General features: G+C 44.8%; 1 long non-coding RNA gene across 1 annotated transcript; it reads left to right on the forward strand.

Moving 5' to 3' along the window:
• The first annotated feature begins 2,579 nt into the window (after positions 1–2,579).
• LOC138673943 (uncharacterized) lies at positions 2,580–23,229 on the forward strand. The gene is made up of 3 exons (XR_011320383.1): positions 2,580–2,632; positions 6,677–6,779; positions 22,085–23,229. It is a non-coding gene; the product is annotated as an uncharacterized lncRNA (long non-coding RNA).
• Positions 23,230–23,554: the final 325 nt, after the last annotated feature.

Consider the following 23,554-nt stretch of genomic DNA (forward strand, 5'->3'; position numbering starts at 1 on the left):
TGATTGTCAGTTACGTCCTAAAAAAACGAGAATAAAGTGGCTGCTGATTGGCTGCAGTGCTTATGTGTCATAATAATGTCACGAGAGCCCAGGGAGACATAGCGCCAACATCTCTGGAATGGCGCTGGCACCAAAGATTAGTATAGCCTCTTATTATTATATGTGGGGCAATTATAGCAACTGAGAAGAGGTTGTCAGAGTAGTGGGTAACCCCTATAATATAAGGCTTCATCTTTAATGGAGAGATAGTTATGTATGGGCAGCTTTATCCATTCATTGGGATATGTGCTGCTGTTTCAGTGCAACCAATGCTTTATCAGCAGGAGATTATCACTGCAGGACAAGCTGGCCTTGTAGTCCAACCATGTCCACACTACTGACTAGCAGTTGTCTATGTACATTGTATATTGACAGAAAGCTGCTAATCAGCAGCTTGCGCAGGGGTCAATGAGAGCTCAGCATTCTGAGCACTGCGCAACCCAGTAAACTAAAAGACACATTGCTGTATTCAGTGTCTGTCCCTATATCATGCTGCTGTCAGCTTCAATAGCAAAAATCTGCTGAAATAATCTTTTTATTCTCTAATTACAGAAAAGGATGTGAAACTTCTCTGTACCACTTTCGATTGAGACCTCAGAGTCATTTCCACTGTGGGGCTCAACATATCTGTGTCTGACCCTACATGGCACATTTGTAGACTAATAGATCTGCTTCCATGGTTGTTCAATAAAGAAGATACCAGTCTTTGTAGCATTTTAGCTCTGTACTGGATTGTACACCCACAGAAAAAGGCCATTATTGCCCAATATCCCAATTTGTAGATTTCCTCTGTGCTTCTCCAATGCTGCCTTGACATTGTTCTTCTTACAAACTGCTGCCTCATCAGCTAGCATTACACCAGTGATGTCAAAGCCCTCGGTCAACAAGAAAGTTTTCAGTTTTAGGGACTTAACCTCACGGCACTTATTCTTATTGCTTCACTTTAGTCACCGTCCCAAATTCTTGATAATCGAGTTTGAGAAAGACACTTTCCATAATTGCATCGGATTCTCTTAGAATTTTAGCTATTTGTCTTCCAACCAGATGAGCACAAGTTATGATGAACCAATGTACTGCTGACATTTATACTGATGTGCAAGGAACTTAAGGCTTATGTGAATGATTCCTTGGACTGTGTCATAGACATTTATCTAAGGGGAACATTACGCCTTGTGATGAGTGTAGAGAGACTTTTAGGCCATGCAATGCTCCTATGGGAATTTAACTTTGCCAATAGCCTCTTCAGAAGAATAGGGGGCAGGCACTCTTGTGTTACCTAGTAACAATCCTAAAAGTTATCGACTTTTGCTACATGACCACATCGGCCTTGCCACATGACTTACGATAAGACAAAACAGAAACTCAATTTGGTCACAGTGGACACATTTTGGGTCTACAACTTTCATCCCTTCCGGTATTTCTACCTCCTTTTCTGTGTTAATGAGAGCCAAAGACAGGAAGGATATAAAGGGGATCCACCTCCAGATTTCAAAATAAGAGATTATAATCCAACAAACAATAGAAAACCAGAAGACACAGTAGGGCTCAACTAGTCTTTTCTCCTATGATGGAGTCTCCAGCCTTCATCGACAACGACTTTGTTCATATCTTGCCAACACGTGACCTCAATGGTCACGTGCCATTGTCCTGACATCACTTCTCGGAGATGGGCGCCATGGAGCCGGGGCGGTGGTCATGTGCCGGCCACATGTACACAAAATTTCAGCAACGATGGAAGCGTCAATGTTTATAGGGTCTGTTCACCCAAAACATTTTCTGACAGGTGATAATTTGGAGTTTGTGGTCACGAAAGAATTGTTTCAGACAACGGACGGAATTTGCCACCCTAAGCACATATTACACTAATACTAATGTGCTTGCTCACACAATACAGACAAATAGTAGACAAATGGCACTGCAACAGTGGCAATCAGAGTCCCCAGAGTTCAGTTAAAGGGCCGTTGGCTATCCATAGTCATTGCACTCCCCCCTATAAACTATATATTTTTTCTCTGTGTGCCTCCATATACAATTGGTGGCTCAATATGAAGGTACAATATAGACCCACATATACCATGGGCAATGTATTAAGGATTTACACTACACAAACTTTTTATATGGCTTTATGCTTAGAACCTTCACATAAGGAAACTTTTTTTTTATGTCGCCTCTTTTTAAAAACTACTGTGTGAACAAAGCCCTAAACATATTACCAATGTAAACCGGCAGAGTGATCAAATTGCTTAGACTTATAGTAATTCGCCATTGTATGTCTTAAATAGATTTTTTTACATCAGAAATCACTGAAAGGGTGCAGAAGGGTGATGACAGAGAAGTACCAAATAAGCTACATTTATGCATGGCCCTGTCATTGTAAATTCCTGTACAGAAGAAGTATTCAGCGTGAGGGACTTTCCACAGCACGAAACACATTGGTCGCTGAGTGGAATAAAGACTTATGCAAATGAGAAGTGTTATGTTCCTCCTATAATGTTTAAATATCTGTAACAGATCCTTATATTACTACAGGCTCGGCTGCAGTCATCCTCTCCTTTCTGAAGAATGTGCAACAATGGCAAGTGACATAACGGGGGTAAGTAGCCCACTATTGCTATTTGGGTTTTGGAATTTCAATATAATTGCAATATATCGTATACATTTTCATATATATATTTTAATACATATGTGGAATATATATGGTATATACATATATATATATGTATATATATATATATATATATATATATTTATATATATTCATGATGTACTTTAGCACTTTAGCACTTTATCCCCGAGTCCTTAATCCACTAATCAAACTGCGAAAAAAAAAGTATGAATTTAAAAGTTTCAGCAATATCTTTTCCGAAGCATAAGAAAGTATGTTAAAAAGAAGCATTTCTGCTGCTGATTTTGCTGCCCTTTTGTATAATAATGAAATATCAGGAATACTTTAAAAAATAGACAAAAAATTGAGCTAAAAAAATAAACTATTCCGAAATATGGGACACTAGGAATATAAATACTTTTGGTTACATGTTCACAGTCCTGAAAAACCTATTGGAATTTTTTTTTTTAAATTTACTAAAATTCTCATGACGTAGACACTGGGCTTGTTCTATACAGGTCACCGACTAAATATTAGGGTAAGATATTTTCAGACACCCATTTCATCTTCCTTTGCCAAATACCTAGAAAAAGGGCAGAGCTAAGAAATATTGTAAAATCTGGCAAATTTTTAATGCAAAATATTGTATATTTATCTCAGGCGTGAGAAAGTGTAAGATAGAGAAAATAATTTAATATACCAAGTAAATCGCGCCAAATTTTTCATATTCCGTGCACCATTTTCATCATTTCCCAAAATGTATTACATTTTCAATGATTTGTGGATTTATGCATCTAACAACACTATTCGCAGGTCTTCCTCAATAAAGTTCTTTTTCTTTTTTTTTTTATTTAAAAAGCAATTCTGTAATTTAGATTTTTTTTCATTTATGCATTCAATATTTTGATATTTTACTCATCCAGACAATTATGTAAGCAGCAAACTAAATATAATTTTTATTTTTTACATCTCTCTGATTCCATTTTTGGAAAATTCAGGCGATATACAAAATATAATGTTTTTGTTATATTTTTTCAATTTTTTTTGCGTTATTTACATTTTAATTAATCTCTTTAGGGGACTTGAGTCTATGATAGCTTGATCGTATATTTTAAACTGTCATGTTTGACGATGGCATTTTAGAAGTTACATTTTAGAGGTTAAACTGTTGCGGTTGTAGCTTGTTCCCATCACAGCACTTAGTCGCCGATGCTTTATTTAGCGGGACCTGCTCCTGAGCCCGCTTCACATGGGCAGTGGGCACTTCTGTGGTACATGTATGGCGATGTCGCCAAAGGGTAAAGGTCGGAGGACTATTAGGGCATGTGTCCATGGGCCGAATTACATCCGGATAAGCTGCGGATTGAACGCTGCGTACAACCGCAGCGTTCAACCTGCAGCGTCCAGATGTTACAGCATAGTGGAGGGGATTTTATGAAATCCCGTCACCACTATGCGTGCGAACACGCATCCGGCGGCCCTGCGTTTACGGACATGTGGCGCGTCTTTTTAGAACGCAGCATGTCTCCGTTGCTGCAAGGTAAATCACAGGGCCCTATATATATAGTGTGCGGAGATTCTGGATGTGTGCAATGAACACACCCGGAATCACCGCGCGTACAGAAGGGGGCGGCGCTTTGGGCAGAGCGGGTTTTCTGCTCTGTCCAAATCGCCATGAATCCGGACAGTGGACATATAGGCTTACATGTTTTCAATATTAATTTTAAAGAATATTAATTAGTTAATGAATGAAGATAAAGGTCCACCTTTTCTCATCTTCTACACCTGGCCCGTATGTAAGTTTGTATGGGATAATTTGTCTCTAATGGATAACTTGTGATTAGTGATGAGCGAGTGTACTCATTACTCGGGATTTCGCGAGCACGCTCGGGTGGTCTCCGAGTATTTGTTAGTGCTTGGAGATTTCGTTTTTGGCGACCCAGCTGCATGATTTGTGGCTGCTAGATAGGCTGAACACATGTGGAAATTCCCTAACAAACAGGCAACCCCCACATCAGGGGCGGACACAGACAGCTTGGGGCCCCTGTGCAGGAAATGTGTCTGGGCCCCTTCCTTTTAAGGTGACAAAGCTACATATATATGACATAGTCTCCTCCTTGATTCCCTCTACACAGGATTTCCAAATGAAGTTATCTTTATTAACCCCTTCATGACCTTGGGATTTTTCGTTTTTCCATGTTCGTTTTTCACTCCCCTCCTTCCCAGAGCCATAACTTTTTTATTTTTCCGTCAATTTGGCCATGTGAGGGCTTATTTTTTGCAGGACGAGTTGTACTTTTGAACGACATCATTGGTTTTAGCATGTCATGTCCTAGAAAACGGGAAAAAATTTCCAAGTGCAATGAAATTGCAAAAAAAGTGCAGTCCCACACTTGTTTTTTGTTTGGCTTTTTTGCTAGGTTCACTAAATTTTTAAATTGACCTGACATTATGATTTTACAGGTCAGTACGAGTTCATAGACACCTAACATGACTAGGTTATTTTTTACCTAAGTGGTGAATAAAAATTCCAAACTTTGCTTAAAAAAAAAAAAAAATGCGCCATTTTCCAATACTCGTAGCGTCTCCATTATTCATGATCTGGGATCGGTTGAGGGCTTATTTTTTGCGTGCTGAGCTGGCATTTTTAGTGATAGCATATTGGTGCAGATATGTTCTTTTGATCGCCCACTATTGCATTTTAATGCAATGTTGCGGTGACCAAAAAAACGTAATTCTGGCATTTCAAATTTTTTTCTCACTACGCTGTTTAGCGATCAGGTTAATTCTTTTTTTTATTGATAGATCGGGCAATTCTGAACGCAGCGATACCAAATATGTGTAAGTTTAATTTTTTTTTATTGATTTATTTCGATTGGGGCGAAAGGGGGGTGATTTAAACTTTTATTATTATTTTTTTTTTTTCACATTTTTTTTTACTTTTTTTTAAAAAACTTTTGCCATGCTTCAATAGCCTCCATGAGAAGCTAGAAGCTGGCACAACGCGATCGCCTCTGCTACATAGCAGCGATCTGATGTTTGCTGCTATGTAGCAGAATTGCACGTGTGCTGTGAGCGCCGACCACAGGGTGGCGCTCACAGCTGCCGGGGATCTGTAACCATAGAGGTCTCAAGGACCTCTATAGTTACAATACTGAAGCATCGGCGACCTCCGATCATGTGACGGGGGTCGGCGATGACGTCATTTCCGGCCGCCCGGCCGGATGCGGTAGTTAAATGCCGCTGTCTGCATTTGACAGCGGCATTTAACTAGTTAATAGGTGCGGGCAGATCGCGATTCTGCTCGCGCCTATTGCGGGCACATGTCAGCTGTTCAAAATAGCTGACATGTCCCGGCTTTGATGCGGGCTCACCGCATCAGAAAGGGGTTAAAGTATAACCGGACACCTAAGACTGGCATAGTTTTCACCGAGGCGAGTGTGGTGGTGGTTACGTTATATTTTTATTGATGTACTAAGGAATAATATGAACATGCAGAATATACCAGAGATGACAGACACAATTCGAGTTTGCCTTTTCATGCAAAGGAATTCATGGAGAATAAAATGACCTTTTTATGGTTTGAAGTCTCTCCAGATCACAGACATGCAAGATGTAAAAGATAAAAAAAAAAAAAAATACTTAAAATCACTTTAACCATCATTTCTCTGGCCCCTATGCTTCTCATTTTTTTTTTACATTTTGATGGCCTTTCACCGTTCAGAAAAATTGTGGCCACTGGCCATTTGCCATTTTGCCGAATATGGATTTTTCCAAAATCCGACAATTCAATACCACTTGAATATATTTGCTCATCCCTAATATTTACGATATAAATGAAGATTGCAAGCTATTATCTTGTACCTCACTGTTTCTGCTTACATTTAGGTGCTGTTGAGTGCTTAACTAGTCATGTGTCAAAATATCCAAAAAGTGGAACATTCCACAGCACTCACCCATCAAACTCATTGTGGCCAACCTTGAGAAAGTGTTTTTTGCAATAAGAAAACTGACATGTGTTTGTCTCTTAAGACTCGCTCGCAAGGACATATAAATCGGTCCTGAAGAAGCTGTGTTTTGAAACGTACGTCGAGGCTGCTCCTTACCCCCAGACTTGCATATTCCATGACTACAGGTAATATACATGTTTACTACTAATACTGCTTTAATCTGTCAGTAATACTTACACAACACATGGTGCAGGTTTAGTTCAGGTTGTTATTAGAGACATTGCTGAATGGCAGACTATTTATGATATCAAGATCAGTATTTTATAAAATGCTAATATTAAAATGCATGTGAGAAAACTTTAAAAAAAGGATTAAATAGCCAATCTAAGATGGAAATTCAAAGCAAGTACAACAGCCCCATATAGTCTACTTACTGTGTAGCATAATGTTGTACAATGTCACTTCTAACTGGAGGTTTCCTGCTATGCAGCATAACGGTTCTAGACGTGTTGCTACACAAATGGCAATAAATCTATTCCAGTGTTATTATGAGACGAGTTCCCAGCTCTGAGAACTGAATTCCATAGGTTGTTACATATAACTAAACCCATGGGAATCGGTTCTGTAGCTTGGACCTCTTTAACTTCACGCAAGACGTAACCAAGGTTAGTGGAGTACTGTTGAATAAAAATGACATACCAAAATGATTGCATTGGTAACGGGACTCCCACCTATAGGAGCCAATGATCATACTGTGTCCTCTTATGTAGCAGGGACAGCTTTGGGCAACTACCATCTAGTAATCCCTATAGCTATGCCCTGGTTCAGAAATGATCATGCCACCAGGATTGGACTAAGATCCTGCCGGTGGAATTCATGACTGTCAGAAGACAAACAAAATTCCTGATTTTCACAAAAAAGTTATGATGGTGGTACTGAAAGTTGCAGTCATGAAATCCCAAGAATTTGTTGGAATTTTTTTTTTACTTTTGTCCACACCCCTGTAAAAGGTTTTACAGCAGGAATTCACACAAAGTGATTCACACAAGTAACAATGATCATAAAGAATTTTGTAGCCATGGACGCCCATACATTTTTTGGGAAAAATGTTTTTGTTTTTTGTACACAATGAAATTAAGGGCATGTGCCATGCAGTGACAATTTGCTACTTTGCTCAAACACATGGCAGCCATGATGTCTCCAGTAGGGTTGAGCGAAACGGGTCGTTCATTTTCAAAAGTCGACGACTTTTGGCAAAGTCGGGTTTCATGAAACCCGATCCGACCCCTGTGCGGGGTCGGCCATGCGGTACGCGACTTTCGCGCCAAAGTCGCGTTTCAATGACGCGAAAAGCGCCATTTCTCAGCCAATGAAGGTAAACACAGAGTGTGGGCAGCGTGATGACATAGGTCCTGGTCCCCACCATCTTAGAGAAGGGCATTGCAGTGATTGGCTTGCTGTCTGCGGCGTCACAGGGGCTATAAAGGGGCGTTCCCGCCGACCGCCATGTTACTGCTGCTGATCTGAGCTTAGGGAGAGGTTGCTGCCGCTTCGACAGAAGCAGGGATAGCGTTAGGCAGGGTCCATTAACCACCAAACCGCTTGTGCTGTAGCGATTTCCACTGTCCAACACCACCTTCGGTGTGCAGGGACAGTGGAAGCTACATTTTTTTTTTTTTCCCCCTCAGCGCTGTAGCTCATTGGGCTGCCCTAGAAGGCTCCCTGATAGCTGCATTGCTGTGTGTACGCCGCTGTGCAAACCAACTGCTTTTTTCAAAGCACAAATCCTCTTGTTCCTTCCTTTCTGCACAGCTATCTTTTTGGTTTGTACACACTTTTTATTTAATTTGTGCATCAGTCCACTCCTTATTGCTGCCTGCCATACCTGGCTGAGATTACTGCAGGGAGATAGTAATTGAAGGACACTCCCTGTTTTTTTTTTTTTTTGTGGGAGATTAAGATTGACATTTCTGCTAGAGTGCCATCCCTGTCTGTGTCATCTCTCACTCAGTGGGCCATAGAAAGCCTATTTATTTTTTTGCTTGATTTTGGTTCTAAAATCTACCTGAAAAAATCACTACATCAATCAGTGGGAGAAAAATATTGGCCTCAGGGCTTGTGTGCCACTCCTGACTCCTGTGTGCATCATCACTCACTCAGTGGGCCATAGAAAGCCTATTTTTTTTTTTTGCTTTATTTGGGTTCTAAATTCTACCTGAAAAAATCAATAAATCAATCAGTGGGAGATTAATATTGGCCTTTGGGCTTGTGTGCCAGTCCTAAGCTTGCCATCTCTCTCTCTCAGATAGTGGGCCATAGAAAGCCTATTTATTTATTTTTTTTTTTATTGGGTTTATAAATTTTCCCTGGAAAAAAAAAAAAAAGTGAGCGATTAATATTGGCCTCTGGGCTTGTGTGCCAGTCCTGAGCGTGCCATCTCTCTCACAAATAGTGGGCCATAGAAAGCCTATTTATTTATTTTTTTTTGGTTTTATAAATTCTCCCTTAAAAAAAAAAGGGAGATTAATATTGGCCTTTGGGCTTGTGTGCCAGTCCTAAGCGTGCCATCTCTCTCTGTCTCTCAGATAGTGGGCCATAGAAAGCCTATTTATTATTTTTTTTATTGGGTTTATAAATTTTCCCTGGAACAAAAAAAAAAAAGTGGGAGATAAATATTGGCCTCTGGGCTTGTGTGCCACTCCTGACTCCTGTGTGCGTCATCTCTCACTCAGTGGGCCATAGAAAGCCTTTTTTTGTTTTATTTGTTTTCTAAATTCTCCCTGAAAAAATCATTTTATTTTATTTGGTTTCTAAATTCTTCCTGAAAAAATCATTTTATTCTATTTTTTTTTCCTAAAGTCTCCCTGAAAAAAAACCAAAAAAAACAAATCAGTGGGAGATTAATATTGCCCTTTCTGCTTGTGTGCCAGTCTTGACTCCTGGGTGTGCCATCTCTCTCTCTCTCTCCAATTGTGGGCCATAGAAAGCCTATTATTTTTTTAGCTTGATTTGGGTTCCAAAATCTACCTGAAAAAATCACTACATCAATCAGTGGGAGATAAATATTGGCCTCTGGGCTTGTGTGCCACTCCTGACTCCTGTGTGCGTCATCTCTCACTCAGTGGGCCATAGAAAGCCTTTTTTTGTTTTATTTGTTTTCTAAATTCTCCCTGAAAAAATCATTTTATTTTATTTGGTTTCTAAATTCTTCCTGAAAAAATCATTTTATTCTATTTTTTTTTCCTAAAGTCTCCCTGAAAAAAAACAAAAAAAAAACAAATCAGTGGGAGATTAATATTGCCCTTTCTGCTTGTGTGCCAGTCTTGACTCCTGGGTGTGCCATCTCTCTCTCTCTCTCCAATTGTGGGCCATAGAAAGCATATTATTTTTTTTAGCTTGATTTGGGTTCCAAAATCTACCTGAAAAAATCACTACATCAATCAGTGGGAGATAAATATTGGCCTCTGGGCTTGTGTGCCACTCCTGACTCCTGTGTGCGTCATCTCTCACTCGGGCCATAGAAAGCCTTTTTTTGTTTTATTTGTTTTCTAAATTCTCCCTGAAAAAATCATTTTATTTTCTTTGGTTTCTAAATTCTTCCTGAAAAAATCATTTTATTCTATTTTTTTTTTTCCTAAAGTCTCCCTGAAAAAAAAAAAAAAATCAAATCAGTGGGAGATTAATATTTACATTTGTGCTTCAGTGACAGTCCTGCGTGTGTGGCATCTCTCTCATTTGTTGCCACCAACAACAGAGTGTGTAACATTGTGCCTGATTTTCGTTGTGGTCTCACTCACCTGTAAAGGGGTAGCTAAATCATACTGAAGTTATAGCTCACCGTGTAATTTGTGTGACAGCAACAAATACCGTTAGTTTGTTTACGTTTTTAAAACAATGAGGAAGTATGGTGGAAGAGGTCGTGGCCGGGGGCGTTCATTGTCAGCTGGTAATGAGGGTAGTGGTAGTGGTGGAGCATCAGCTGGTCGTGGGAAAAAAAATATTGCACCTAAGTCTGGAGCTGTGGAGCCAGGTTCGTCGTCTGGCTACACAAGGCCTCGAACGCTCCCTTTTCTGGGAGTAGGAAAACCGCTTTTAAAGCCGGAGCAGCAAGAGCAAGTTTTGGCTTATCTTGCTGACTCAGCCTCTAGCTCTTTTGCCTCCTCTCGTGAAACTGGTAAATGTCAAAGCAACGCGTCGTTAGTGGATGTTCACGGTCAGGGACAAGTCGCTTCCTTGTCCTCTTCAGCAAAAACAACAACAGAGAAGAATGCAGCAGGCGACACAACGGGTTACTCCATGGAGCTCTTTACACATACCGTCCCTGGCTTAGAAAGTGAAGCAGTTAACAGTCCATGCCCATTACAAGTTGAATCTGACATGGAGTGCACTGATGCACAGCCACAGCCAGACTACTATGCTGGTCCTTTGACTCAGACCACAACATTGCCCTCGCAGGGTGCTGATCAAGAATCAGACCCTGATGAGACTATGTTGCCCCATCACGAACGCTATACCACCGACCGACACGGTGACACAGACGAAGTTGCACACGAGCTACAAGAAGAGGTAATAGATGACCCAGTTCTTGACCCCGATTGGCAGCCATTGGGGGAACAGGGTGCAGGCGGCAGCAGTTCTGAAGCGGAGGAGGAGGGGCCGCAGCAGGCATCAACATCGCAACAGGTTCCATCTGCCGGGCCCGTATCTTGCCCAAAACGCGTGGCAAAGCTAAAACCTGTTGGAGGACAGCGTGGCCATCCGGTTAAAGCTCAGTCTGCAATGCCTGAAAAGGTATCCGATGCTAGAAAGAGTGCAGTCTGGCATTTTTTTAAACAACATCCAATTGATCAGCGCAAAGTCATCTGTCAAAAATGTTCAACTACCTTAAGCAGAGGACAGAATCTGAAAAGCCTCAATACAAGTTGCATGCATAGACATTTAACCACCATGCATTTGCAAGCCTGGACTAACTACCAAACGTCCCTTAAGGTTGTAGCACCCTCGGCCAATGAAGCTAGTCAGCAACGCAACATCCCTTCCGGCAGTGTAGGGCCACCATTTTCCGCACCACCTGCAGTATCTGTGCAGGTTTCTTTGCCAGGCCAAAGCCGTCAGGGTCAGGGAATCACCAGTTTCGTAGTAGGAAACACTGCATCTAGGGCACCGGTGGCAACAATACCATCTCCCACCGTCTCTCAGTCTGCCATGTCCACCGGCACCCCCGCTAGTTCCACGATCTCCAGCTCTCCAGTCCAGCTCACCCTACATGAGACTATGGTTAGAAAAAGGAAGTACTTAGCCTCGCATCCGCGTACACAGGGTTTGAACGCACACATAGCTAGACTAATCTCGTTAGAGATGATGCCCTACCGGTTAGTTGAAAGCAAAGCTTTCAAAGCCCTGATGGACTACGCTGTACCACGCTACGAGCTACCCAGTCGACACTTTTTTTCCAGAAAAGCCATCCCAGCCCTCCACCAGCATGTTAAAGAGCGCATCGTCCATGCACTCAGGCAATCTGTGAGCACAAAGGTGCACCTGACAACTGATGCATGGACCAGTAGGCATGGCCAGGGACGTTACGTGTCCATCACGGCATACTGGGTAAATGTGGTGGATGCAGGGTCCACAGGGGACAGCAAGTTTGGGACAGTTCTGCCTAGCCCACGGTCTAGGAAACAATTGGCTGTAGCCGTTCGCACCCCCTCCTCCTCCTCTTCGTCCTCCTGCAGAAGCGAGAGCTCGTCCACAGACCGCAGTCGCACAACCACTCCATCCGCAGCTGCCACTGTTGCACACCAGGTCTCCCATTATGGGGCAGCTACTGGCAAACGTCAGCAGGCTGTATTGGCTATGAAGTGTTTGGGCGACAACAGACACACCGCGGAAGTTCTGTCCGAGTTCTTGCAGAAAGAAACGCAGTCGTGGCTGGGCACTGTAGATCTTGAGGCAGGCAAGGTAGTGAGTGATAACGGAAGGAATTTCATGGCTGCCATCTCCCTTTCCCAACTGAAACACATTCCTTGCCTGGCTCACACCTTAAACCTGGTGGTGCAGTGCTTCCTGAAAAGTTATCCGGGGTTATCCGACCTGCTCCTCAAAGTGCGTGGACTTTGCTCACATATCCGCCGTTCGCCCGTACACTCCAGCCGTATGCAGACCTATCAGCGTTCTTTGAACCTTCCCCAGCATCGCCTAATCATAGACGTTGCAACAAGGTGGAACTCAACACTGCACATGCTTCAGAGACTGTGTGAACAGAGGCGGGCTGTTATGTTTTTGTGGGAGGATACACATACACGGGCAGGCAGTAGGATGGCAGACATGGAGTTGTCAGGTGTGCAGTGGTCGAAGATTCAAGACATGTGTCAAGTCCTTCAGTGTTTTGAGGAATGCACACGGCTGGTTAGTGCAGACAACGCCATAATAAGCATGAGCATCCCCCTAATGCGTCTGCTGATGCAAAGTTTGACGCACATAAAGGATCAGGCGTCTGCAGCTGAGGAAGAGGAAAGCCTTGATGACAGTCAGCCATTGTCTGGCCAGGGCAGTGTACAGGACGAGGTAGCGGGCGAAGCGGAGGAGGAGGACGAGGAGGATGATGGGGATGATTATATTTTTAATGAGGAAGCTTTTCCGGGGCCACTGGAAATTGGTGGCGCGGCAAGGCCGGGTTCTGGTTTTTTGAGGGACACAAGTGACGTGGATTTGCCTGAAACTGCCCCTCAACCAAGCACAACCGCAGATTTGAGAACTGGAACTTTGGCCCACATGGCGGATTATGCCTTACGTATCCTCAAAAGGGACACACGCATAACTAAAATGATGAATGATGACGATTACTGGTTGGCCTGCCTCCTTGATCCTCGCTATAAAGGCAAATTGCAAAATATAATGCCACATGAGAACTTGGAACTAATATTAGCAACCAAACAATCAACTCTTGTTGACCATTTGCTTCTGGCATTCCCTGCACACAGCGCCCGTGATCGTTCTCACACGAGCTGCAGGGGCCAGCAGACCAGAGGAGTTAGAGGGGCAGAAATCAGAAGTGGCGTTGGCCAGAGGGGTTTTCTGACCAGGTTGTGGAGTGATTTTGCTATGACCGCAGACAGGACAGGTACTGCAGCATCAATTCAAAGTGACAGGAGACAACATTTGTCCAGTATGGTTACAAACTATTTTTCATCCCTTATCGATGTTCTCCCTCAACCGTCATTCCCATTTGATTACTGGGCATCAAAATTAGACACCTGGCCAGAATTGGCAGAATATGCATTGCAGGAGCTTGCTTGCCCGGCAGCTAGTGTCCTATCAGAAAGAGTATTTAGTGCTGCAGGTTCAATACTAACAGAAAAAAGGACTCGTCTGGCTACCCAAAATGTAGATGATCTAACCTTCATTAAAATGAACCACAACTGGATTTCGAAATCTTTTGCCCCACCTTGCCCGGCTGACACCTAGCTTTCCTATGAAAAGGTCTTGCCTGTGGACTATTCTGAATGCCTTTTCCAATCTCGCAATTTTCTGCACCTGATTGTCCAGCATACGACATGTTTACACCTCACTAAATGGCCAAACTCCCCACACGGGGCCGTGGTATCGACACTTGGCGACAGCACCCGTGAGAGTGCAGTTTGTCTGAAGAGGTGGGTGAGCCCGCTTTTGGTCGACGGCACTGCCACTGGGTCCCTCCTAGTACAATAAAGTGTCTCTGGCGGTGGTGGTGCGCACCCAACGTCAGACACACCGTTGTAATATGAGGGGCCCTGGGCCTGTACCGCCGGCCACAAGACAGTTTCCCCCCACCCCAGCTCAAACAGTGCTCTACCACTTGCAAAATTATCTCACAGCTCCACCAATGTTTAGTCTATGCGCTGACATCCTTCAATGCCTGCCACTGACAATACCATTGTATTGACATTTTTGTTATGTTAGGCCTTCGATGCCTGTCTGTGGTCACTCCTTCCACTAGGCCTCCACTGACCACACCACTGCTGCCCGTGTACCCCTGGAACCAATTTAAAATTGCCTACAGCCATGTGTTATTATTTTAGGCCTTCGATGCCTGTCTGCGGTCACTCCTTCCACTAGGCCTCCACTGACCACACCACTGCTGCCCGTGTACCCCTGGAACCAATTTAAAATTGCCTACAGCCATGTGTTATTATTTTAGGCCTTCGATGCCTGTCTGCGGTGACTCCTTCCACTAGGCCTCCACTGACCACACCACTGCTGCCCGTGTACCCCTGTAACCAATTTAAAATTGCCTACAGCCATGTGTTATTATTTTAGGCCTTCAATGCCTGTCTGCGGTGACTCCTTCCACTAGGCCTCCACTGACCACACCACTGCTGCCCGTGTACCCCTGGAACCAATTTAAAATTGCCTACAGCCATGTGTTATTATTTTAGGCCTTCGATGCCTGTCTGCGGTCACTCCTTCCACTAGGCCTCCACTGACCACACCACTGCTGCCCGTGTACCCCTGTAACCAATTTAAAATTGCCTACAGCCATGTAATATTATTTTAGGCCTTCGATGCCTGTCTGCGGTGACTCCTTCCACTAGGCCTCCACTGACCACACCACTGCTGCCCGTGTACCCCTGGAACCAATTTAAAATTGCCTACAGCCATGTGTTATTATTTTAGGCCTTCGATGCCTGTCTGCGGTCACTCCTTCCACTAGGCCTCCACTGACCACACCACTGCTGCCCGTGTACCCCTGTAACCAATTTAAAATTGCCTACAGCCATGTGTTATTATTTTAGGCCTTCGATGCCTGTCTGCGGTCACTCCTTCCACTAGGCCTCCACTGACCACACCACTGCTGCCCGTGTACCCCTGGAACCAATTTAAAATTGCCTACAGCCATGTGTTATTATTTTAGGCCTTCGATGCCTGTCTGCGGTCACTCCTTCCACTAGGCCTCCACTGACCACACCACTGCTGCCCGTGTACCCCTGTAACCAATTTAAAATTGCCTACAGCCATGTGTTATTATTTTAGGCCTTCGATGCCTGTCTGCGGTGACTCCTTCCACTAGGCCTCCACTGACCACACCACTGCTGCCCGTGTACCCCTGGAACCAATTTAAAATTGCCTACAGCCATGTGTTATTATTTTAGGCCTTCGATGCCTGTCTGCGGTCACCCCTTCCACTAGGCCTCCACTGACCACACCACTGCTGCCCGTGTACCCCTGGAACCAATTTAAAATTGCCTACAGCCATGTGTTATTATTTTAGGCCTTCGATGCCTGTCTGCGGTCACTCCTTCCACTAGGCCTCCACTGACCACACCACTGCTGCCCGTGTACCCCTGTAACCAATTTAAAATTGCCTACAGCCATGTGTTATTATTTTAGGCCTTCGATGCCTGTCTGTGGTCACTCCTTCCACTAGGCCTCCACTGACCACACCACTGCTGCCCGTGTACCCCTGGAACCAATTTAAAATTGCCTACAGCCATGTGTTATTATTTTAGGCCTTCGATGCCTGTCTGCGGTGACTCCTTCCACTAGGCCTCCACTGACCACACCACTGCTGCCCGTGTACCCCTGGAACCAATTTAAAATTGCCTACAGCCATGTGTTATTATTTTAGGCCTTCGATGCCTGTCTGCGGTGACTCCTTCCACTAGGCCTCCACTGACCACACCACTGCTGCCCGTGTACCCCTGTAACCAATTTAAAATTGCCTACAGCCATGTGTTATTATTTTAGGCCTTCGATGCCTGTCTGCGGTGACTCCTTCCACTAGGCCTCCACTGACCACACCACTGCTGCCCGTGTACCCCTGGAACCAATTTAAAATTGCCTACAGCCATGTGTTATTATTTTAGGCCTTCGATGCCTGTCTGCGGTTACTCCTTCCACTAGGCCTCCACTGACCACACCACTGCTGCCCGTGTACCCCTGTAACCAATTTAAAATTGCCTACAGCCATGTGTTATTATTTTAGGCCTTCGATGCCTGTCTGCGGTGACTCCTTCCACTAGGCCTCCACTGACCACACCACTGCTGCCCGTGTACCCCTGGAACCAATTTAAAATTGCCTACAGCCATGTGTTATTATTTTAGGCCTTCGATGCCTGTCTGCGGTCACTCCTTCCACTAGGCCTCCACTGACCACACCACTGCTGCCCGTGTACCCCTGTAACCAATTTAAAATTGCCTACAGCCATGTGTTATTATTTTAGGCCTTCAATGCCTGTCTGCGGTGACTCCTTCCACTAGGCCTCCACTGACCACACCACTGCTGCCCGTGTACCCCTGGAACCAATTTAAAATTGCCTACAGCCATGTGTTATTATTTTAGGCCTTCGATGCCTGTCTGCGGTGACTCCTTCCACTAGGCCTCCACTGACCACACCACTGCTGCCCGTGTACCCCTGTAACCAATTTAAAATTGCCTACAGCCATGTGTTATTATTTTAGGCCTTCGATGCCTGTCTGCGGTGACTCCTTCCACTAGGCCTCCACTGACCACACCACTGCTGCCCGTGTACCCCTGGAACCAATTTAAAATTGCCTACAGCCATGTGTTATTATTTTAGGCCTTCGATGCCTGTCTGCGGTCACTCCTTCCACTAGGCCTCCACTGACCACACCACTGCTGCCCGTGTACCCCTGTAACCAATTTAAAATTGCCTACAGCCATGTGTTATTATTTTAGGCCTTCGATGCCTGTCTGCGGTCACTCCTTCCACTAGGCATCCACTGACCACACCACTGCTGCCCGTGTACCCCTGTAACCAATTTAAAATTGCCTACAGCCATGTGTTATTATTTTAGGCCTTCGATGCCTGTCTGTGGTCACTCCTTCCACTAGGCCTCCACTGACCACACCACTGCTGCCCGTGTACCCCTGGAACCAATTTAAAATTGCCTACAGCCATGTGTTATTATTTTAGGCCTTCGATGCCTGTCTGCGGTCACTCCTTCCACTAGGCCTCCACTGACCACACCACTGCTGCCCGTGTACCCCTGGAACCAATTTAAAATTGCCTACAGCCATGTGTTATTATTTTAGGCCTTCGATGCCTGTCTGCGGTTACTCCTTCCACTAGGCCTCCACTGACCACACCACTGCTGCCCGTGTACCCCTGTAACCAATTTAAAATTGCCTACAGCCATGTGTTATTATTTTAGGCCTTCGATGCCTGTCTGCGGTGACTCCTTCCACTAGGCCTCCACTGACCACACCACTGCTGCCCGTGTACCCCTGGAACCAATTTAAAATTGCCTACAGCCATGTGTTATTATTTTAGGCCTTCGATGCCTGTCTGCGGTTACTCCTTCCACTAGGCCTCCACTGACCACACCACTGCTGCCCGTGTACCCCTGTAACCAATTTAAAATTGCCTACAGCCATGTGTTATTATTTTAGGCCTTCGATGCCTGTCTGCGGTGACTCCTTCCACTAGGCCTCCACTGACCACACCACTGCTGCCCGTGTACCCCTGGAACCAATTTAAAATTGCCTACAGCCATGTGTTATTATTTTAGGCCTTCGATGCCTGTCTGCGGTCACTCCTTCCACTAGGCCTCCACTGACCACACCACTGCTGCCCGTGTACCCCTGGAACCAACATCAGAAAATATAAAAATAAGTATTTTGCTTATAAAAAAGAAAATACTGGAGAGATATCAAATGCAGACATTTTAACATTAAAAACAAACACATACAACAAAAATCTGGTACAGTACTAAAAATGGCCACCAGCTACAATAACTTTCTCCTGCAAGTAGTTAACTGAAAGGTTTTTTCAATTTTAAACACAGATATGGCATCCACCGAGTGTTGTCCTGTCGCGTCTTCTTTATATTATTGCCAAGAAGATGCAAAACAATGAAAATAATAAAATCATTATTTACCAAAAAAATAGAGTAAGTCAAAACCACATTGCAAATAAACATTCATTAAAAATAAAGAAGCAGGGCGCGTCCGAGGGTGAGTATATACCTAATAAGAATATAATCACCCTCGGACGCGCCCTGCTTCTTTCCGACAGCCTTCCTTCCTAAGAATCAGCCCTTCTGTGGTGTAGAGAGAGGGTTTGTTACACTCCAAGGTGTTCCCCAGGTTGCCTTTCCTGAGCTTCGATCTTCCGGCTCTCGTTTAGTAGTTGTTGGAAACTACGCTGCATTGGGCCTACAAATTGGGTATGGGGTGTAGAGAGATGGTGTGTTACACTCCAAGGTGTTCCCCAGGTTTCCTCTCCATTGCTTCGATCTTCCGGCTCTCGTTTAGTAGTTGTTGGAAACTACGCTGCATTAGGCCTACAAATTGGGTATGGGGTGTAGAGAGATGGTGTGTTCCACTGTAGAGAGATGGTGTGTTCCACTCCAAGGTGTTCCCCAGGTTTCCTCTCCATTGCTTCGATCTTCCGGCTCTCGTTTAGTAGTTGTTGGAAACTACGCTGCATTAGGCCTACAAATTGGGTATGGGGTGTAGAGAGATGGTGTGTTACACTCCAAGGTGTTCCCCAGGTTTCCTCTCCATTGCTTCGATCTTCCGGCTCTCGTTTAGTAGTTGTTGGAAACTACGCTGCATTAGGCCTACAAATTGGGTATGGGGTGTAGAGAGATGGTGTGTTACACTCCAAGGTGTTCCCCAGGTTTCCTCTCCATTGCTTCGATCTTCCGGCTCTCGTTTAGTAGTTGTTGGAAACTACGCTGCATTGGGCCTACAAATTGGGTATGGGGTGTAGAGAGATGGTGTGTTCCACTCCAAGGTGTTCTCCAGGTTGCCTTTCCTGAGCTTCGATCTTCCGGCTCTCGTTTAGTAGTTGTTGGAAACTACGCTGCATTAGGCCTACAAATTGGGTATGGGGTGTAGAGAGATGGTGTGTTACACTCCAAGGTGTTCCCCAGGTTTCCTCTCCATTGCTTCGATCTTCCGGCTCTCGTTTAGTAGTTGTTGGAAACTACGCTGCATTAGGCCTACAAATTGGGTATGGGGTGTAGAGAGATGGTGTGTTCCACTGTAGAGAGATGGTGTGTTCCACTCCAAGGTGTTCCCCAGGTTTCCTCGCCAATGCTTCGATCATCATGCTCTCGTTTAGTAGTTGTTGGAAACTACGCTGCATTAGGCCTACAAATTGGGTATGGGGTGTAGAGAGATGGTGTGTTCCACTCCAAGGTGTTCTCCAGGTTGCCTTTCCTGAACTTCTATCTTCAGGCTCTCATTAAATTGTGGTTAAACGGAACAACTGCATTTGGCGTACTAGTTGGTTTGGGGCCTACTATCGGTGTCTGCCGCTCCTTGCTGTTCTCCTGGTTTCCTGTCCTGAAATTCCGTTTTCAGGCGCTCGTTAAGTAGTTGTTAATGTTAGACTGCATTTGGCCTACTAGTTGGGTTGGGGCCTACTATCGGTGTCTGCCACTCCTTGCTGTTCTCCTCCACTGAACAAAGCTGTGCCGCCTGTTTACTACTGTTGCCAATTTTGAACTGCATTTCGACTACTTACTGATTTGGGCCTACTCTCTGTGTCAGCCTCTCATTCCAGTTGTCCTCCACTGCAATGCCCCCTGATTAGTCCTGTGTTACCAATTTTGAACTGCATTTAGCCCACTTTATTCTTTGGGCCTATATCTGTGTTTCCTCCTCATCCTGCTCATTGCCCAGCCAGTGATAGATGAGTCTGCTGGTACATTGACCCATAACGCAACATTTCCCGTGCACGCTACACTGCAAGATTGTGACCCTGCTGAAAGTCAGGTCCCCCTTCCCGCATACCATACCACCTTACACGGGGACAAACAGGAAGGTGCAGATGAAAGTGCAGGTTCCTTCATCAGGTGGGGGGAGGAATACTAGTTGGCGACGTCACTGGCACAGGGCCTCTCATGGTACGCAAAAGTGTTGCTGCCGGTGGAAGGCGCCCCCGCCGTGCAAACACACCGCTGTACTTTGAGGGGCCCTGTGCCAGTGCCAATGCTGACGAGTGGGCCCCCCCTGCTTACTCAGGTTCACAGCACTTGCAAAGTTGAAATACTTACCTCTCCCTGCTCCACTGCCGTGACGTGGTCCAGATTTCCTGGGCCCACTAATTACTTGAACCAGCCCTACCCACCACAACTTTAGCCAAATGACCCCCAATTTCAAATGCCTTCCAATTATTATAAGGTAAATTACGCTTGACAAGCTTCATTAAGAAGAATGGATGGTTTTGACATTAAAATGGGCACTCTAGGTGTTTTCCTGGCCCCCACTCACTGCCGACTATGCTGCCCCATTGACTTGCATTGGGTTTCGTGTTTCGGTCGATCCCGACTTTACGTCATAATCGGGCGATTTCACTCGACCCGACTTTTGAGATAGTCGGGTTTCGCGAAACCCGGCTCGACTCTAAAAAGGTCAAGGTCGCTCAACTCTAGTCTCCAGCATTGTCACTCACCAAGTTGCCAGTTGTAGCTGATGAGGTGCCATCCAGTGTGACATCTCATACATTGTTTTGCCCTGTTGTTGTTGGAGATGTGGAGAGGTCCATTGAGTCGTGTTCATATTTCATGGCATGGAGGTGTCAACCCTAAACAACGTTGAGAGAATGGGCCATGAAAGACACGTAATGCTTGCTGTTGTTCACAATCGTGTGCACCTTGGAGCAGTGTCAATTTCAAAGAGCTTCTACTTTCTCTGCCATGTGAGCACAGAGTAGAGATGGCTTTCTTCATTAAATAATAGCAGCTAGGTATCTTTCATCAAGCCTAAGAACACACCATATTTTAGAAAAAGGCAGCAAATCTAGGTAGCATGGCATAGATTGTGGTGAACTTCGAAATGTGAGAGTTGAGCTCCACACAAATGGAAGAGCGTATTTCCTGGGCACAGATTGAAGGGGGGGGGGGTGATTTGAAGACATCATGGCAACAGGAGGGTTATGTGCTAATGTTTGCTGTTTATTGGTGTGTGATAGAACAACTTTTATCTTACGGTCTGTTTTTGTCTTGGTTCTCCTAGAGGCTTTGCCTCAAGGCCGTCCTTGGGAATAGGAGAGGTCTGTCGACTTGGGGGACGATTATCAGCATAGGGATATAGTTTGCAGTACACAGGAAAACATATAGTTAATACATGGGATTGTCCCACTAGTTGGGAGGGGTTAGATTAATTTATAGGGGAAGCACTTCCTAATTTCTGTCAGTCTGAATGGTCAGAGTGGAGGATGCTGTGTGAGGACTTTAGAAGAGTCAAGAAGTTCTAGATAAGGATGGTGCCAACAGGTTCTAAGAAACTGGATGTAGCAGAGGAAGAAGGGTTCCTTCAGTGCAGTCTCCCCTGTGAGAACGAGGTCAGGTGAGTCACAGCAAAAGGGAAGGAAGATGGGCTTAAGGGAAACTTATGCCGGATGGGAAGCTCCTGGGTCCAACAGAAGATGTTGAGGTGGGGCAGGTGAGGCAGAATGGAGTAAAGGAATGATAAAATGCAGGACCAAGGGAACATCACCAAAAAAGGGACTAGCAATTTCTTGTATCCATTTTTTCACAGTAAAGTTGAACCAGACCTATGGTCTCTTGTCATGTGTACCTGCAACCAGATCTGGTCCCATGGATGGGGAGGTTATAAGGACTCTTAAACTACAAGTGAGCAAAGAACAAACTCCACAGCACAACACGCCACATCTATCTGACTCCTGTTTAGAAGATGGGTTTCAGGGCAAAGAAAACTCAATTCTGGTCCACAGCAAACCTGCCGTGTACAACCCTTTACATATATAGCTAAAGGATGACGCCATTGAGGAAGAGTACAGAAAACAACAGATAATTACGGAGATGATGACAATGATCAGGCTTTATTTGAGGATGCAACCTGTCTACCAGAGAGATGATTATGAGGAGGAGGACTCTTGGGAACCCGTGGCTAACATTTGTGCCCTTCAGAAGATTGCTGAGTTTCATCAAAGATATCCTGAGAAACCAGGTCCAGGATCGTCCTGAGGCTGCTGTTAAGGAGGGAGTAATGTCAGGACTCTGATTCCCTGTTTCATTTGTGGTACTGTTTGCCTTTTTCCAAGATGGCGTCTGCTGCTTCGCTTCTGCCCATGTGATCCGCCTTCCCTGCCTTTATAACCCTGGTTCACATCCCACTCCTTGCTTGTGTATTCTGCTAGTACTTCTGCTAGTACTCCTGGCTTGTGCTGCAAGAGATTTTCCAGCTTCAGATACTCCGGCTCCGCCTCCTCAGCAAACCTTTCCAGCTTTCAGAGGTGTTTGTGCTGCAAGCTGTTTTGCCTGTGTTTCTCTGCATCCTCCTCCTGCCTGCATGGACATGTAAGCTCTGCCTGCTGCAGCTGTCTAGTTTGGTATCGGCTGCCAGTTTGACTGTTTCTGGACTTGAAGCTCTGCTCTGCTTCAGGACTCTTTTCTAGTGACTGCAAACCCTGGTATGAACTGTGTTCTATGATCTGCTTTACTCCAGAGAGTGCTATGCCCATAAGACTTTGCCCGCAGTGGAGCTGCAAAATGAACTACTCCTAAGAAGGACCTTGTTTGTCATTCACTTGAACTTATGTGCACATGCTGCACCAACGTTTGTGCAACGTATCTTCTCCTGATATCACCTTGTGAGCTGTGTATTGTACTTGCTCACGCCTTGCACCTGTGTTCATTGAATTATACAGACTTTACACTTTACTTCGGTTCTGCTGCCTTATTTGTCTCAAGCCAAGAGATTCCTGAGTGTACCGCTATAATTGTTACATATGCAGCCAGGAGTAGAGAACATTAAAACAGACATTGACATACACACTAGGGACCCGTGTCATTAGTGTTGGGGGTCAAAACAGAATATCTTGGCATGTCTAACTCTTACACGATAAGTTGTCAGGATAAAGAAGTCCGTCTAGGAATGGGCATGAAAAGATCAGCAGAAATGGCGATTGACAAATTGAGATTAATCATGGCGGACTGTGTCATGAAAAAAACAGACCAGTCTGTGACATTGTGTGAAATGGCAAAA

The sequence above is a fragment of the Ranitomeya imitator genome, chromosome 4 (genome assembly GCF_032444005.1).
Source record: "Ranitomeya imitator isolate aRanImi1 chromosome 4, aRanImi1.pri, whole genome shotgun sequence".
In the NCBI taxonomy this organism is placed as follows: Eukaryota; Metazoa; Chordata; class Amphibia; order Anura; family Dendrobatidae; genus Ranitomeya; species Ranitomeya imitator.